The following is a 15,939-nucleotide window of genomic DNA, read 5'->3' on the forward strand; positions in this document are numbered from 1 at the left end:
TATCTTTATATGTCTCATTGTCTCTGCCTCACGACCAGTGTGAGCTTCATGAAAGAAGGTTAGGTTCATAAGAAATTGCTAGTGAGTTTTAAATTAAAGAGAAAAGACTCTCATTACCTTTCACACAGCTCTGAAATGGTTTCTCCTAGCTCCCGCTTCCAGCCACCTAATGTGGTGGTGAGGTTTACACAAGAAACTAGGGAGAGAAGAAACGGCAACATGGCAGCAGGCAGAGAGATCAAGTCTCTGACCTCTTCAGCTGCGTGGGCATAGGGATTCGTAAACTGTCTAAATGCTGTTTGCTCAGGATCACTAGGCAATGCTGAGCTGACGTGGAACTGGGGCGAACAGTCTGGGCCTCTCAGAACACACACGGAGCCCGGATCGGCTGAATTCAAGCTCCCTCCCATTCGCCTGCTTCTCTCAGCCAAACTGCGTTGACTCAGCACTAACGATCCTGCGGAAACAACTGGTCGGCCCTCATGAACTTACGGAGGTAAATGCCAACTGAGCCTTCATAGGCAGTGGCCACAGGATTGAATCAGGGCTTGGGAGAGACAGTCAGGACCCACCCGTTGCAGTGGTCACCCAGTAAAGGGAACGAAATGTCACCATTTGCGTGGGATACCACCATGGCAGAGAACTGACTTCACCCGAACGTGGTGGAGGAGATAACTTCATTGAAACCTGCGGCTACAGGTGTGTAATCCCCTAGCCATCTCTCTCCAAGCAGCGGGTAAACCTTAAGGGCCCCTCCCAGCTCTCCCATGAGTGCAATAGCCAGAACGAGGGAATCAGGAGTGGCACGCGCGGGACTCGAGGCGCGGAACTCCTGGCTACCGCTCCCACCAGTGCTGACAACTGAGGTCTCTTGCACCAGCTACCGGGGGTGTGGCTACCGGAGGGCAAGCAAATTCACTGGGGGTTCTCCGCCCCAAGCTCTACAAACTTAGGGTCTGAGGGAATGACAAACAGGGAGAGTGTGCCCAGGCGTTCATGAAAACAGGGCTCCAAGGAGCAGCAGACCTGGCGTGTAGCCAGTATTGTGGTGAGCGTCACCTGTGAGTGGGTCCTGGCTTGAGGAAAAGTGGGGAAGTGACTAGACACAAGAGAAGGCCCTAGACACTCAGGATTGGAGACCCGCCCAGTCTGGGAGGAAGAGCTGCTGCCCAGTGATTGGTTCCCACCTTTTGAGAGGAGAAGCTTGGCCCAGTGGGCACAGCTCCACCTACTGGAAGAGAAGTTAATCAAACTCTAAGACTGCATTTATTAATTTTTTAAAAATTTTTTTAAATTTTTTAATTTAATTTAATTTAATTTTTTTTAAATTTTAATTTTCATTTTTTATTACTATTATTATTTTAAATTTTTTTTCTCTTTTTTATTTTCTCTTTTTTTCTTTTGTCTTTTCATTTCTTTTCAATTTTCTTATTCCCCCTTCCTTGAATTCTACCTGCTTACTCTCATTCTCTTTAGTGACTTCTTCCCTTCCCTTCTAATACCTTTCCTCCCAAGCATCAAATAAATTTATAGGAGTAAACAGTAACTCAGCAGTCAAACAGAACAAGAAGTAACATGTGCAGCATGAAAAAGCAAGGAAGAAAAGGAGTACAAACAATGCAGGACAGCCTAAATATTCAGGAGGACCTAGAGTCATCAGAAAAATGGTCATATAAAGAACTCAAGGAATACCTTAGACAGATGGAATGGAACCTTAAAGAGGATACGAGACAGTAAATTCAAACAGTGAAAGAACACATTGAAAATGAATTACATAAACAGATAAAAGAAGAAGTTAAGCATCTTTATCAGGAGATAGAGATTATAAAAAAAATCAAACATTAATTCTAGAAATGAAGGAAATTATAAACCAAATTAAAAACTCAAATGAGAGTATCACCAACAGATTGGAGCAAGTAGAAGCCAGAACGTCAGATAATGAAGACAAAATATATCATCTTGAAAAGAGTCTAGCCAACTCAGAAAGGCTGGTAAAAAATCACGAGAAAAACATCCAAGAGATATGGGATAACATAAAAAAAAACAAATTTAAGAGTCATCGGGATAGAGGAAGGTATAGAGATTCAAACCAAGGGAATGAGTAACCTGCTGAATGAAATAATTACAGAAAACTTTCCAGAAATAAAAAAGAAAATGGATATACAAATTGTAGATGCATACAGGACACCAAGCATACAAAATCACAGTAGACCAATGCCAAGACACATTGTTATGAAGATATCCAATATACAGAACAAAGAGAAAATATTAAAAACTACAAGAGAAAGGAGGCAGATTACATTCAGGGGTAAACCAATAAGGTTAACAATGGATTTTTCATCACAGACGCGAGAAGATTCTAGAACAACGTATTTCAAACACTGAAAGACAATGGATGCCAATGAAGAATTCTGTATCCAGCAAAATTAAGCTTCAGGTACGACAACGAAAAAAAATCTTTCATGATAAACAAAAGCTAAAAGAATTTCCAGCCAGAAAACCAGCATTGCAAAGCGTCTTGAGCAAAACACTACATGAGGAAGAAATGAAAAACGATAACCAAAGCCATCAGTGGGAAGTCCCTCGGTAAAGACAGAGGGTGGGGAGAAAGCTAATCATGGAGAAACAAACTAAAATAAAAAAAAAAGATAAATAATCAAACATGGCTGGAAGTACAAACCATATATCAATAGTAACTCTAAACATTAATGGCTTAAACTCTCCAATAAAGCAACATAGGCTGGTAACATGGATTAAAAAAACAAATCCAACAATATGCTGCCTCCAGGAGAGACATCTGATTGGAAAAGACATACACAGGCTGAAGGTGAAAGGTTGGGAAAAAATATACCACGCACACGGTCCTTGTAAGCAAGCAGGGGTGGCCATCCTCATATCGAATTAAATCGAATTCAAGACTAAGTTAATCAAAAGGGATAAGGAAGGACATTATATACTGTTAAAAGGAACCATTCACCAACAAGACATAACAATTATCAATATTTATGCAACAAATAATGGTGCTTCGACAGTCATAAAACAAATTCTCCTCAAATTCAAGAATCAAATAGACCACAACACAATAATTATGGGTAACTTCAACACACCTCTCTCACCATTGGACAGATCCTCCAAACAAAAGTTGAATAAAGAAACTATAGAACTCAATATCACAATCAATAACCTAGGCTTAACTGACATATATAGAATATATCAACCATCATCAAGTGGATATACTTTTTTTCTCAGCAGCACATGGATCCTTCTCAAAAATAGACCATATATTATGCCATAGGGCAACCCTCAGTAAATATAAAGGGGTGGAGATAATATCATGCATTTTATCTGATCATAATGGAATGAAACTGGAAATCAATGATAAAAGAAGGAAGGAAAAATCCTACATCACATGGAAAATGAACAATATGTTACTGAATGATCAATGGTTTACAGAAGACATAAAGGATGAAATTAAAAAATTCTTAAGAGATAAATGAAAATACAGACACAACATATCGGAATCTATGGGACACAATGAAAGCAGTTTTAAGAGGAAAATTCATCGCCTGGAGGTCATTCCTCAAAAAAAGGAAAAACCAACAAATAAATAAGCTCACACTTCATCTCAAAGCCCTAGAAAAGGAAGAGCAAAACAACAGCAAATGTAGCAGAAGGCAAGAAATAATTAAAATCAGAGTGGAAATCAATGAAATTAAAACAACGAAACTATTGAAAAAATTAACAAAACTAAAAGTTGGTTCTTCGAAAAAATGAATAAGATCGACAGACCTTTAGCCATGCTAACGAAGACAAGAAGAGAGAGAACTCAAATTACTAACATACGGGATAAAAAAGGCAATATCACAACAGATGCTTCAGAAATACAGAAGACAATTAGAAATTATTTCGAAAAACCTATATTCCAATAAAATAGAAGATAGTGAAGACATCGATAAATTTCTTAAGACATATGATTTGCCCAGACTGATTCAGGAGGATACACACAATTTGAACAGACCAATATCAATGGATGAAATAGAAGAAGCAATCAAAAGACTACCAACCAAGAAAAGCCCAGGACCGGATGGGTATACAGCGGAGTTTTACAAAACCTTTAAAGAAGAATTAATACCAACACTTTTCAAGTTATTTCAGGAAATAGAAAAAGAGGGAGCTCTTCCAAATTCATTCTATGAGGCCAACATCACCCTGATTCCGAAACCAGACAAAGACACCTCAAAGAAAGAAAACTACAGACCAATATCTCTGATGAACCTAGATGCAAAAATCCTCAATAAAATTCTAGCAAGTTGGATACAAAGGCACATCAAAAAAATTGTGCACCATGATCAAGTAGGATTCATCCCTGGGATGCAAGGATGGTTCAGTATACGGAAATCAATAAATGTTATTCACCACATCAATAGACTTAAAGATAAGAACCATATGATCATCTTGATAGGTGCAGAAAAAGCATTCAACAAAGTACAGCATCCATTTATGTTCAAAACATTACAAAAACTAGGGATAACAGGAACTTACCTCAACATTGTAAAAGCTATCTATGCTAAACCTCAGGCTAGCATCATTCTGAATGGAGAAAAATTGAAGGCATTCCCTCTAAAATCTGGAACAAGACAGAGATGCCCTCTATCACCACTTCTATTCAATATAGTTCTCGAAACACTGGACAGAGCAATTAGACAGACGGAAGAAATTAAAGGCATAAAAATAGGAAAAGAAGAACTTAAATTATCACTATTTTCGGAAGACATGATTCTATACCTAGAAGACCCAAAAGGGTCTACAAAAATACTACTAGAACTAATAAATGAATTCAGCAAAGTGGCAGGATATAAAATCAACATGCATAAATCAAAGGCATTTCTGTATATCAGCGAAAAAACTTCTGAAACAGAAATGAGGAAAAACACTCCATTCACAATATCCTCAAAGAAAATAAAATACTTGGGAATCAACCTAACAAAAGAGGTGAAAGATTTATACAATGAAAACTACAGAACCCTAAAGAGAGAAGTAGAAGAAGATCTTAGAAGATGGAAAAATATACCCTGTTCATGGATAGGCAGAACTAACATCATCAAAATGGCGATATTTCCAAAAGTTCTCTATAGGTTTAATGCAATGCCAATCAAAATCCCAATGGCATTTCTTGTAGAAATACATAAAGCAATCATGAAATTCATATGGAAAAATAAAAGACCCAGAATAGCAAAAGCAATTCTAAGCAGAAAGTGTGAATCAGGTGGTATAGCGATACCAGATTTCAAACTGTACTACAGAGCAATAGTAACAAAAACAGCATGGTACTGGTACCAAAACAGGCAGGTGGACCAATGGTACAGAATAGAGGACAGAGAGACTAATCCACAAAGTTGCAACTATCTTATATTTGATAAAGGGGCTAAAAGCATGCAATGGAGGAAGGATAGCATCTTCAACAAATGGTGCTGGGAAAACTGGAAATCCATATGCAACAAAATGAAACTGAATCCCCTCCTCTCGCCATGCACAAAAGTTAACTCAAAATGGATCAAGGAGCTTGATATCAATTCAGAGACTCTGCGTCTGATAGAAGAAAAAGTTGGCTCCAATCTACATATTGTGGGGTTGGGCTCCAAATTCCTTAATAGGACACCCATAGCACAAGAGTTAATAACAAGAATCAACAAATGGGACTTACTTAAACTAAAAAGTTTTTTTCTCAGCAAGAGAAACAATAAGAGAGGTAAATAGGGAGCCTACATCATGGGAACAAATTTTTACTCCTCACACTTCAGATAGAGCCCTAATATCCAGAGTATACAAAGAACTCAAAAAATTAAGCAATAAGAAAACAAATAACCCAGTCAACAAATGGGCCAAGGACCTGAACAGACACTTCTCAGAGGAGGACATACAATTAATCAACAAGTACATGAAAAAATGCTCACCATCGCTAGCAGTCAGAGAAATGCAAATCAAAACCACCCTAAGATACCATCTCACTCCAGTAAGATTGGCAGCCACTATGAAGTCAAACAACAACAAGTGCTGGTGAGGATGTGGAGAAAAGGGTACTCTTGTACATTGCTGGTGGGACTGCAAATTGGTGCGGCCAATTTGGAAAGCAGTATGGAGATTCCTGGGAAAGCTAGGAATGGAACCACCATTTGACCCAGCTATTGCCCTTCTCGGACTATTCCCTGAAGACCTTAAAAGAGTGTACTACAGGGATACTGCCACATAGATGTTCATAGCAGCATAATTCACAAAAGCTAGATTGTGGAACCAACTTAGATGCCCTTCAATAGATGAATGGATTAAAAAATGTGGCATTTATACACCATGGAGTATTACTCAGCACTAAAAAATGACAAAATCATGGAATTTGCAGGGAAATGGATGGCACTAGAGCAGATTATGCTTAGTGAAGCTAGCCAATCCCTAAAAAACAAATACCAAATGTCTTCTTTGATATAATGAGAGCAACTAAGAACAGAGCAGGGAGGAAGAGCAGAAAGAAAAGATTAACATTAAACAGAGACATGAGGTGGGAGGGGATGCTAGAAGGAGGATTGCAAGTTTGAGGTCAGCCTCAGCAACTTATCAAGGTCCTAAGTGACTCAGCAAGATCCTGTCTCTAAATAAAATTTTAAAAGGGGTGGGGATGTGGCTCAGTAGTTAAGCACCCCTGGCTTTAATCCCTGGTACCAAAAAAAAAAGGCAAAATGTGCATTGGTAAGTTCCATGAGAGAAAGCAGTTGTCTGGGAGGAGCTGTCATTGGCTAGGATTCTGAGAAATGAGGGAATGGCACACAGATGCTCTTTGACATTTGATGGGTCATATCCTGATAAGCCCACTATGAGCTGAAAATGACTTAAGTTGAAAATACACTTAATACCTAGTCCCAGGGCATCCTGGCTTGGCAGCACGACACATGGTAGAGTGTCAGTTGTTTCCTCTGGTGACCGTGGGGCTGATGGGGAGCTGTCTCTGCCACTCCCAGCATTGAGAAAGGATTCTACCAGGTAGCAAAGATCTAGATTCAGAATTCCAAGCAGGTTTTCTGCAGAATTTGGGCTGCTCTCACACCTTCATAGAGTGGGGACATCACAAGTTGGAAGACTGTGAATCAGAGACCTACTGTGCGTACTTAATCAGGTCCTGAGCCCTGTGCCCAAAGCCCAAGGTACATTCTCTGTTCCCTCCCCAGATTGTGCCATGAGGTGGATTCTTCTGGATATTTCCTTTAGCCTTCAAAATGGCAAAATCAAGATTTAAATCTTATAGTCATGGAGCTGGGAGTAGTGGCGCATGCCTGTAATCCCAGCGGCTCAGGAGGCTGAGGCAGGAGGGTCATGAGTTCAAAGCCAGCCTTAGCATCTTAGCAAGGCACTAAGCAACTCAGTGAGATATTGTCTCTAAACAAAAATGCAAAAGAAGATCTGGGGAGGTGGCTCCGTGGTTAAGAACCCCCCCTAGGTTCAATCCCAGGTACCAAAAAAGTAAATCATAGTTATTGGAGTCCAGAGCTAATGCCACGTCTCCCGGCACAGTGGATTTTGTCAGCCAGATGAGGATAAGGGCTGCCTCCCCTTTTATCTACTTTCTCTGTTCCTCTCCTGGTTTGGCTCTTGCCAAGAGCTCTTCGGCCCACTCATCTGCCTGGTTCACTTTTCCTCAACTAAAAGTCACTTATGTCTAATGTCCCCTGCACTTTTGGACTTTCTGAGTATGTCTTGGCTTGAGATCTCCACTGTCTCCTGCATGTGAGCACACACTAAGGGACTCCCTGCTTCCCACATGCTCTTACACCCTTGTGTGACCACAGTGTCTGACTGGAGCGCTGACCAGGCTCTCCATGTGTCAGGTGAAGGTCGGAGCCCCTTGATCCCATGTGCGCTGTCATTGCAGGCACCTTGAGCACAACAGCTTGGTGGAAGTCGTGAGCGGTGCACTGTGTGGCCTCACGACCCTCCACCAGCTACACCTCAGCAACAACTCCATCTCTTGCATCCACCATGACCCCTGGAGGTTCTTCCAAAGCTGCACATGTTGTAAGTGTCCTTGGCTTTGGTCTGTGACAGCACCTGGAGGCAGATCCTCCAGAGCCCAGATCACAGTGGACTAGGAAGGGGTACAGGCCTCAGGTGCAAAGGCGGGTCAGAGGCAGGCCAGCAGATGGTCCTGTTGTGGAAGAAAGACAGATGCCCAGGCCAGCTAGGCCCAAAGCCAGACTGTCAGGGCCGTTTCTGCCTTTTTTTTTTTTTTGGAATAGCAGAGGTGTAGCATGTAGGTCCCCCTGGGGAACCTCTGTCCCCAGGGATTTCTTGGGTTTGGAAAAAGCTCCTGAAGTAGAGGGCTCTGTTGAGGAAGAGCAACCCAAGAAACTTTCTCCATGTAGCTACTTGGAGAGTGATGGTACCTTAGGCCTCTGGGCCATGATGTTGCACACCTGTAATCCCAGTGACTGGGTGGCCAGGCAGGAGGATTACAAAGTCAAGGCCAGCCTCAGCAAATTAGTGAGATCTGTCTCAAAAAAAATAAAAGAAGCTGGAAATGTGGCTCAGTGGTAGAGTACCCCTGGGTTCAAGGACCAATACAAAAAAAAGAAAAAGAAAAAGGAAAAAAGAAAAACAGTGCATTTGAACCACACTAGGAGCTTGAGTGGAGCAATGGCGACCTGCTGACTGTGGAACAATTTGCATGTCCTCAGCATTTCCATCTCAGTCAGCTTCCCCAGGGACCTGGCTCCTTCCTTTTTGTGTTGTGCTTGGTGGAGGAGGTAGATGTGTGCAGAGGAGTACAGCTCCCTCATCCCTTTGGAAGATCCCCAGGCAGGAGGCCAGGCTAGGCCTGAGGACACCTGAGCTCACTCCTGCCCATGCTGAGAGCATGCAGTGGTGGTGACACCCCTCCATCCTGCGTGCACAGCCAGAGCTGCATAGCCATGGGGTCTGAAGATTTGGGCATGTTTCTGTGTCTGCATTCCATTTCTAGAGTTCCACTTGTGTTGGGTTCCTCCCTAGGTGAACATTTTCAGTTTAATAATGCTCTAGTTTAGTCCAGTTGTGTTTCCTTATTTTTCAAGAGAGTTTGGGAGGGTTGTCTCCTCATTCCCACTTTTCGTAGGCTTTGCCTAGAAAAATCACTTAACGTGAGTGAGAGTAAGGGTGCTGCACACACTCGCGGGGGCTTGCGGGGGCCTAGGATCTTCATGCTGCGCTCGCATTCGAATCTTGACCCCGTCTCTCCCATGGTGTGTCTCCCCTGTCACGTACCCAGGCACATCCCTCAGCTAACCTGGCATTTCGCTCTCATTGGGTCTGTGGTCACAGCGAGTGCCAAGCAGCACCCTGCCTCTCCCTCCTGCTCACTGCAATTCAGGTTGGGGTGTTAGATTAGTCTTCCTGATGCTTCAGGCTGCTGCATTGTCTTTTTTGGGTGTCGGATGTCAAGCTCTTTGCTCAGGCTGGGACTGCACCATGGGACTCCAGGGACACATGGTTCTTTGTTGTCCTGGGCTGGGAGCCCTGGGGAAGAAGGGCAGGTGTGGAGTCCCACAGTCCTAAGCCTGTCTAGTTCCTAAGGTGAGGAACAGTCCTGTGACTCGGCAGAGGGTGTGTGGGCTCCTGGGAGCAGCTGTGTTATGGAGCTTTGGCGGGGTTTTGAGTTTGCTGTTCCCCTTTCTGGCTGTGCACAGCTGTGTGCTGTGCCCTTTAGAGGGGGTCAGAGGTCGCTGCCGTGTGCCTTAACTAGTCCTAGAAGTTTGCCCTATTCTCATGTCACCTCAGAGCCAAGCTGAAGGTTGCTTTCCCGCCCCTCCCCTAAGCAAAATTCCATAATTGCAGATGAGGATATAATTTTGGTCTCCTGCCGGGGTCTGAGACTGACACACATCATGACTTATTTCTCCAGGAGGGAAAGAATGCTGGTCTCTGCCCCCTTTAAAAACCCATTAATCTTCACTGATACTATTTTTCTTCTTCCTGACCCAGCCTAAACTTCCCATTTTTCAACCAGAGGTGTCTAATATGCCAAGTTAGAGCACCAGTGTTGTGTCAGGAATGCAGGAGTGACTGGGAGGAAGTTTGAGTCTTATATGCAGGCTTAGTGGATGATTTGGGGTGTGTCCTTTCCTGCTCACAAGAAGGATAGATGTGACACTCAGGCCAGAGCCTCCAGGCTGAAGCAGAGACGCTGGAGTGGTTGTCCCAGGCAGTGATGTGTGGCGCCTTCTGCTGTCCAGTGTGTGGAGTGGCAGCATCCAACCCATAAGGGGCATGTCCTGGGTGTCAATCCTCTGCCAAGAAAGGTTTTTCATAGCCTGAATCAGGACCAGCATGGACACCAGCAGGAAGGATTTGTATTGCATGACCTTGTGCCATCCCCACAGTTCAACCACACCAGGACCTGCACAGCCATCCTTGTTGTTAGACCAGGTGGATGATCTCACTGCATGTCCACTGTGAGATACTCCCTGCCCACTGAGATCCCACTGGCTGTTGTAAGCAACTCTGTGAGGCCCGATAATGACATGTGCCCCTCCACCTCCCCAGGATCCTGTCCTTCAACAACCTCAGGTGGCTGGATGAGGAGAGCCCTCCTGAGCTGGACAGCTTGAGGATTCTGCGCCCCAGCCACACCCCATCAGCCACATCACCAAGGGCGCATTCCAGGGACTCAAGAACCTGCACATCTTGTATGGCATTTGCTGTGGGGGTGACAGAGCCCCAGGGTCCTGGGGGGGGAGCAGAACAGGCAGAGCCGGCCACCGAAGGCCTCTCTGGGAATTCTCCAAACTCCACTCTCACTGGCTTTGGATGTGAATTGGACCCCAAGCTGATGTGTTGTGTGTGCAGAGCTGATGTAGAATGTCTTGTGACCCTGGGATGATGCCTGAGGGGTTAAACCCAAAAGCATGGTGTTACCAAGCAGAAGCTGCACATTGTGCCTGTGAGGATGCTGGGTCCTGCTGTTGAGGTGAGCATCCCAGGTTGGCAGCCATTGCCATACTGTCCCTGCAATCATCTTCTTTTTATTTGGGGGGTATCAGGGATTGAACCCAGGGGCACTCAACCACTGATCCATGTCCCCAGTCCTGTTTATATTTTATTTAGAGACAGGGTCTCACTGAGTTGCTTAGGGCCTCACTTTTTGCTGAGGTTAATTTTGAACTCTCAATCCTCCTGCCTCAGCCTCCAAGCTGCTGGGATTACAGGCGTACACCACTGCACCTGGCTTCACTTTTTAAACCCTCTATGTCTTTTTCTCCAAGCCAATGGAGAAACTAGATCAAAAACTAGCTAGTTCAAAACTCCTTTGTCACACCTGGTGTCTGGTGTGCCTCATTTCCAAACGAGGTGGAGTTGAGGACTCCATGTCTTTATTTGTCCTCATTAAGGAGTCATTCCACCAGGTGGGGGTGACAATGCCATGTCCCTCTAAGTGTCCCGTTAGGTGAGTTGCCAGAATTTGCCACAGAATGCTTTTCTGGGATTTTTATAAAACTTTTTGATTGTTGGCCTCAGATAGTTTCCAAACTGTTAGCAGAAATTCCCCAGAGAGGGATGAGAGGGATGTGTGATTTTTAGCAGACAGTGGTGGAGCCTCCTTCTTACGCACGATTTCCCAGTGGAGAGGGGCTTGCTGCAGGCACCTGGGGCAGGAAGTCCCTCTGCACTTGCACCTGGTGGAACTGGCTTTAATGTGGAGTCACTGCTTGGGGGAGCCAAAGCGCCCCAGGCCAAGCTATTCAAGCTGAGGTCCTGCAGGGCCAAGATAACTAGACCAGGCTTTGAGACTTAGAAGGCCAGAGGAAGAGGAAAAGGTTGGCAGCAGGAGTGAGGACATAAGTGCACAAAGCCGCAGCCCCAGGCCTGGGTTCATGCTATCTGAAGATAATAGGCATGAACTGTGGCAAGGTCACAGGGAGTGTTTCACCTTCAGCCAGAGCCCCCTCCCCACTGGCACTGTCCATTCCAGGTCCCCCTTGGAGCCAAGAGCATTCCTTTCTGTTCCTGTCCATTCTGCAAGGGCTCAGGAGAGGGAAGGGCAGGCACGAGGGCCTGGTGGAAAGGTGAAGATGGCAGAGTGCATACAGAACAGGGCCTGGCCACCAGGGGTGGTGTCTCGCCTGGGTACTGTGACCTGCCCTTGGAAGCTGGGAAGGGGGCTGAGTCACTGGCCTTGGGATTTGCTCTGCTGGAGGAGCCTGGCCTGGAGAGTCGGCCCCATCTCTCCTACCCAGGGTGGGGGGGTCACAAGTCTGACTCAGCACCCAGATGTCCTCCCTGGCTCAATGTCTAGCTCTGTGCCGGCCTCATGAGGAGATGGGCTCTGGGCCCCAGACTCACCAGCCAGCATGTGGGAGCACAGGGCCAGCGTCCCTTTCTTTGCTGGCTGATTTTTTTTTCTTCTACATGACTTGATCCAGATTATTGGTCATGTCCATAAAAGGGATCTGGTTGATTTAGAGAAGAAAGAACCTCAAGGAACTTCTCAACTGATCCTTCATGCCAGGGAAAGATGTCCACTCTGTGCAGGCAGAGTACAAACTGGGCTTTCTGTCATGTGGTGTGTACTGCTTCCTGCCCCCAGGCCTGGTGGGGAAGCTGCTTATCTGGGGTGTGCATCAGCTGTGTTGGAAGGCCGTGGGACCCTGGCCATGCTGCAGGCTGTACAGAGCGGGGCCTGCTTCTCAGAGCCACAGTCCTCATGACCGTACACGACACTAGGCCCCTAGGGTGCACCTGGGTGCCTTAGGCTGTGTTGAAACCAGTCTGAAGCTGTTATCCTGTCCCCACAGAGAGTGGCAGGGGGGAATACTGGGGACTGAATTAGAACGAATTATATTCCATGTTTTAAAGATTATGCCATATTATATTCTGTTGTCAGGTAGAACTAATGAAAACAAAGTGGTGCGAGGGTTGTGACTGAGAGTTTCCTGCTGTCTTCTCCCCAGGAACCTGGACCGTAATGAGACCTCAAGCACAGTACAGGACGCCAGGGGCACCTTCACAGGCCTTGGCAGCCTCAGCAAGCTGTGAGTATTTCTGAGTACCTGGCTCTCTGAGTGCTGGCATGCACTGGATCCCCCTTTGACAGCTCCCTTGTCCTGTGTCTGAGTCCTGCAGCAGAAAGTGGGCTCTAGCCTGGTGTGGTCATGCATACCTGTAATCCCAGTGGCTCAGGCTAAGGCAGGAGGATCACGAGTTCAAAGCCAGCCTCAGCAATTTAGCAAGGCCCTAAGCAACTCAGTGACTCCCTGTGTCTAAATAAAACATTAAATAGGGCTGGGGATGTGACTCAGTGCTTAAGCACACTTGGGTTCAACCCCCTGATACCAAAAGTAATAAAAATAAAATAAAATAATTTGATGCCTGTGATTTGGATTTGAAATAATCCAGTTGGATTAGAAAATGACAAAAGGGAAGAGATAGAGGTGATAATGAGATTGTCACGATCTGATGACAGCTGTAGGTGTGTGACAGCCACCTGGGGTTCAGCCTGGTCTGTGATCATGGTGTGTGAAGGTTTGTGCATTAGAAGGGAAAGAGAAAAGCAGATCTTTGTGTGCAGCTCCAGAATGACCTCTGTGCTTGGTGCTGAGTGACTGTTTAAGGAGGAAACTGTGCTGCTTGGATCCCCTCCCCTGCTGGGTTCCTCAGCATGTCACTGGGAGCTCTGTGGCCTGGCCGTGCTGGAAGATGTGGCCACCATGCCACATTGCCCCCTCTGAATGGGTTGGCCCCAGTCTGCAGGGCTCCCCTGAGAGGCACAGAGGAGCCATGAGGAGTCCCTGCCAGGTGGCCTGGGCTGGCCTTTGGAGAGCTTCAGAGGCTCGTCTGCTGGATCTGCCTCTGATTGCGGGGGAGCTTCTCCTGGGGTCCTTGCTACCTCAGCACAGGCCAGGCCTCATGAAGATATTTCCTATGAAGAGCCGTGGGGGCAGCAGAGCCCTCTGTGACAACTGGGAGGACGTTGCCTTTCCCATCCTTGTTCCGAGTTTTGAGCTCAGGTTGTTCTTCAAACTGGAGCTTCCTGGTGCCGCTGGAGTGTTTCTTTCCCCCGAGTTTGCCTGGGATTGTCCTACTCTCCAGAGATCCTGTTCCAAAATGGCTCTGGAGTCACCTGCTGGGGACCTGCACAGGCAGCATGTGAGGAGAGAAGGGGGAATTTCTGGACCCCAGGAGAGGCAGGTCACTGGACTGTAGTGACATAGGGGGACAGGCGATGCAGGGGTCTGCCTGTGGCCACGCCCGTGTCTGGGGCATTCTTTGGGAGGCTGGGAGCAGAGGTCCGTGTAAAGGGGAGTCTGGGGAGATGCAGAGCCTCTGGGTTCCCACGAGGTAGGAAGTCCTGTAGCTGGTGGGCAGGGCCTTCAGAATGGATTCCAGGGGAAAGGAGGTTGTGCCTGTCATTATTGTCCCAGGGACAAGAGCACCACTGCACTGTCCCCCTGTGCCTTGCCACTGTGGCTTGGGCAAGCACTGATTCAGCCTCTGGGAGCCCATGACTGACTAGGCAGGAGACTCATGAGAGGCTAGCCATTCTTCCTTGGTATCCCTGGCTGTGGGACAGAACATCCACCCAGCAGAAAGCCTCGCTCCCTTTGCCACCCAGCAGCTGTTTGTTGGAACCACTGCCAGGTCTAGCTGGAGCGCCACCCATCCCCCACATGCCAGCAGGGAGAAGATACAGGCCTGTTTTAATGCACCCACAGCACAATTGGCCCTGCAAAATCAAGAATTCATTTTATTGCTATTGTCACCATTAGAAATAATAGCCTGGCCTCGATGTAAAAGGGGTCAACGTGACTGATATTTAGTTGAAATAAAGCCTGGCTTTTTCCTGGATCTAGTTTGCAGATTTAGCTGATTAGCTCCATTCGTTTTTACGAGGACCTGGAGTGCACATTCCTCAGCCTGGGGGGATCTGAGAAACTGGAGAAGTTGGCAGTGCCCTCAGCCTTGCTTGGGGTTTGGTGCCCCACTGAGCTCTTATTTGCTGCTGGTTCTGTGGTGACAGAGCCTAAGCTAAGCCACCAGGATTTCTGTATTTGGTTTATTTGTTTTACAATAGAAATCTTAATTGTGAGGCTGTACAAGTGCTTTTTGGGGTGAGATTGCTGTCATGTCCATGCATACCACCTCAGAGAGAAGGGCATTCACAGCAGTCTCTGCCCTATTTGCTCTTTGCCCTCCAAAGGAGACGGGAAACAGAGCTGGCTTTGTCTGAGGCTGAACGTGGAGTGACTGCTGGGGCCCTTGGAATGGAGGCCCCCAGGGGAGGAGTTTATTTCTGATGAAATGGGGGACATTTACCTGTGGGCTGGTGGTGTCTGCAGAGCAGGTGTGGCAGTCTCCCCGTCCAAGATCCTGAGGTCACCTGCTGCTTCTGCCTTGTGGCAGTTAGGTTGGAGCTCAGACACTTGGCGATGGCCTGGCCCTGCCACCTTTGATTTTGAGGGCTCACCTCCCCTTTCTTGGCATCCCTGCCGGGGGACTTGCTGCTCACTGCCTTCTCTAGTGGGAGGTAGAACTGGCCTTTGTATGGCAGATTTCTTACCTGGTTCTTGGTGGGACCTGTGTCTGATGGGTTGACATCATATAAAATCTAGGGTTTTGCTCAAAAAACAGAGCACAAAGCATCTCCTGCAGGCTGAGGGCAAGGACCCAGCTCACCACAGCCACACGCTGGCTGCCAGGGTGCATCTCAGGTGCAAAGAGCTGGGGAGCCACCCTGAAAGACACCTGTTTTCCTGACCCCTTCTTACCTCTTTTGGGAACCATTATCCCTGGAACATAGGTCTTAGAAGTGGGCAGCAGTTTTCAGATCCACAGCTTTCGTTACCCCCTCTGCTCCTTCTCACTGAGACAGTGCCCAGCCTGTCTCCTGTAATGATATTGCCTGCCTCACCCCCACCCCCTTCA

The 15,939-nt window shown here is 46.4% G+C and overlaps 1 pseudogene; it reads left to right on the forward strand.

Annotated features, from left to right (window-relative positions):
* The first annotated feature begins 219 nt into the window (after positions 1 to 219).
* The window catches only part of LOC144252846 (leucine-rich repeats and immunoglobulin-like domains protein 1), a 32,885-nt pseudogene continuing 17,165 nt past the window's right edge, over positions 220 to 15,939 (forward strand).

This window comes from Urocitellus parryii, unplaced genomic scaffold (genome assembly GCF_045843805.1).
Source record: "Urocitellus parryii isolate mUroPar1 unplaced genomic scaffold, mUroPar1.hap1 Scaffold_61, whole genome shotgun sequence".
Lineage (NCBI taxonomy): Eukaryota > Metazoa > Chordata > Mammalia > Rodentia > Sciuridae > Urocitellus > Urocitellus parryii.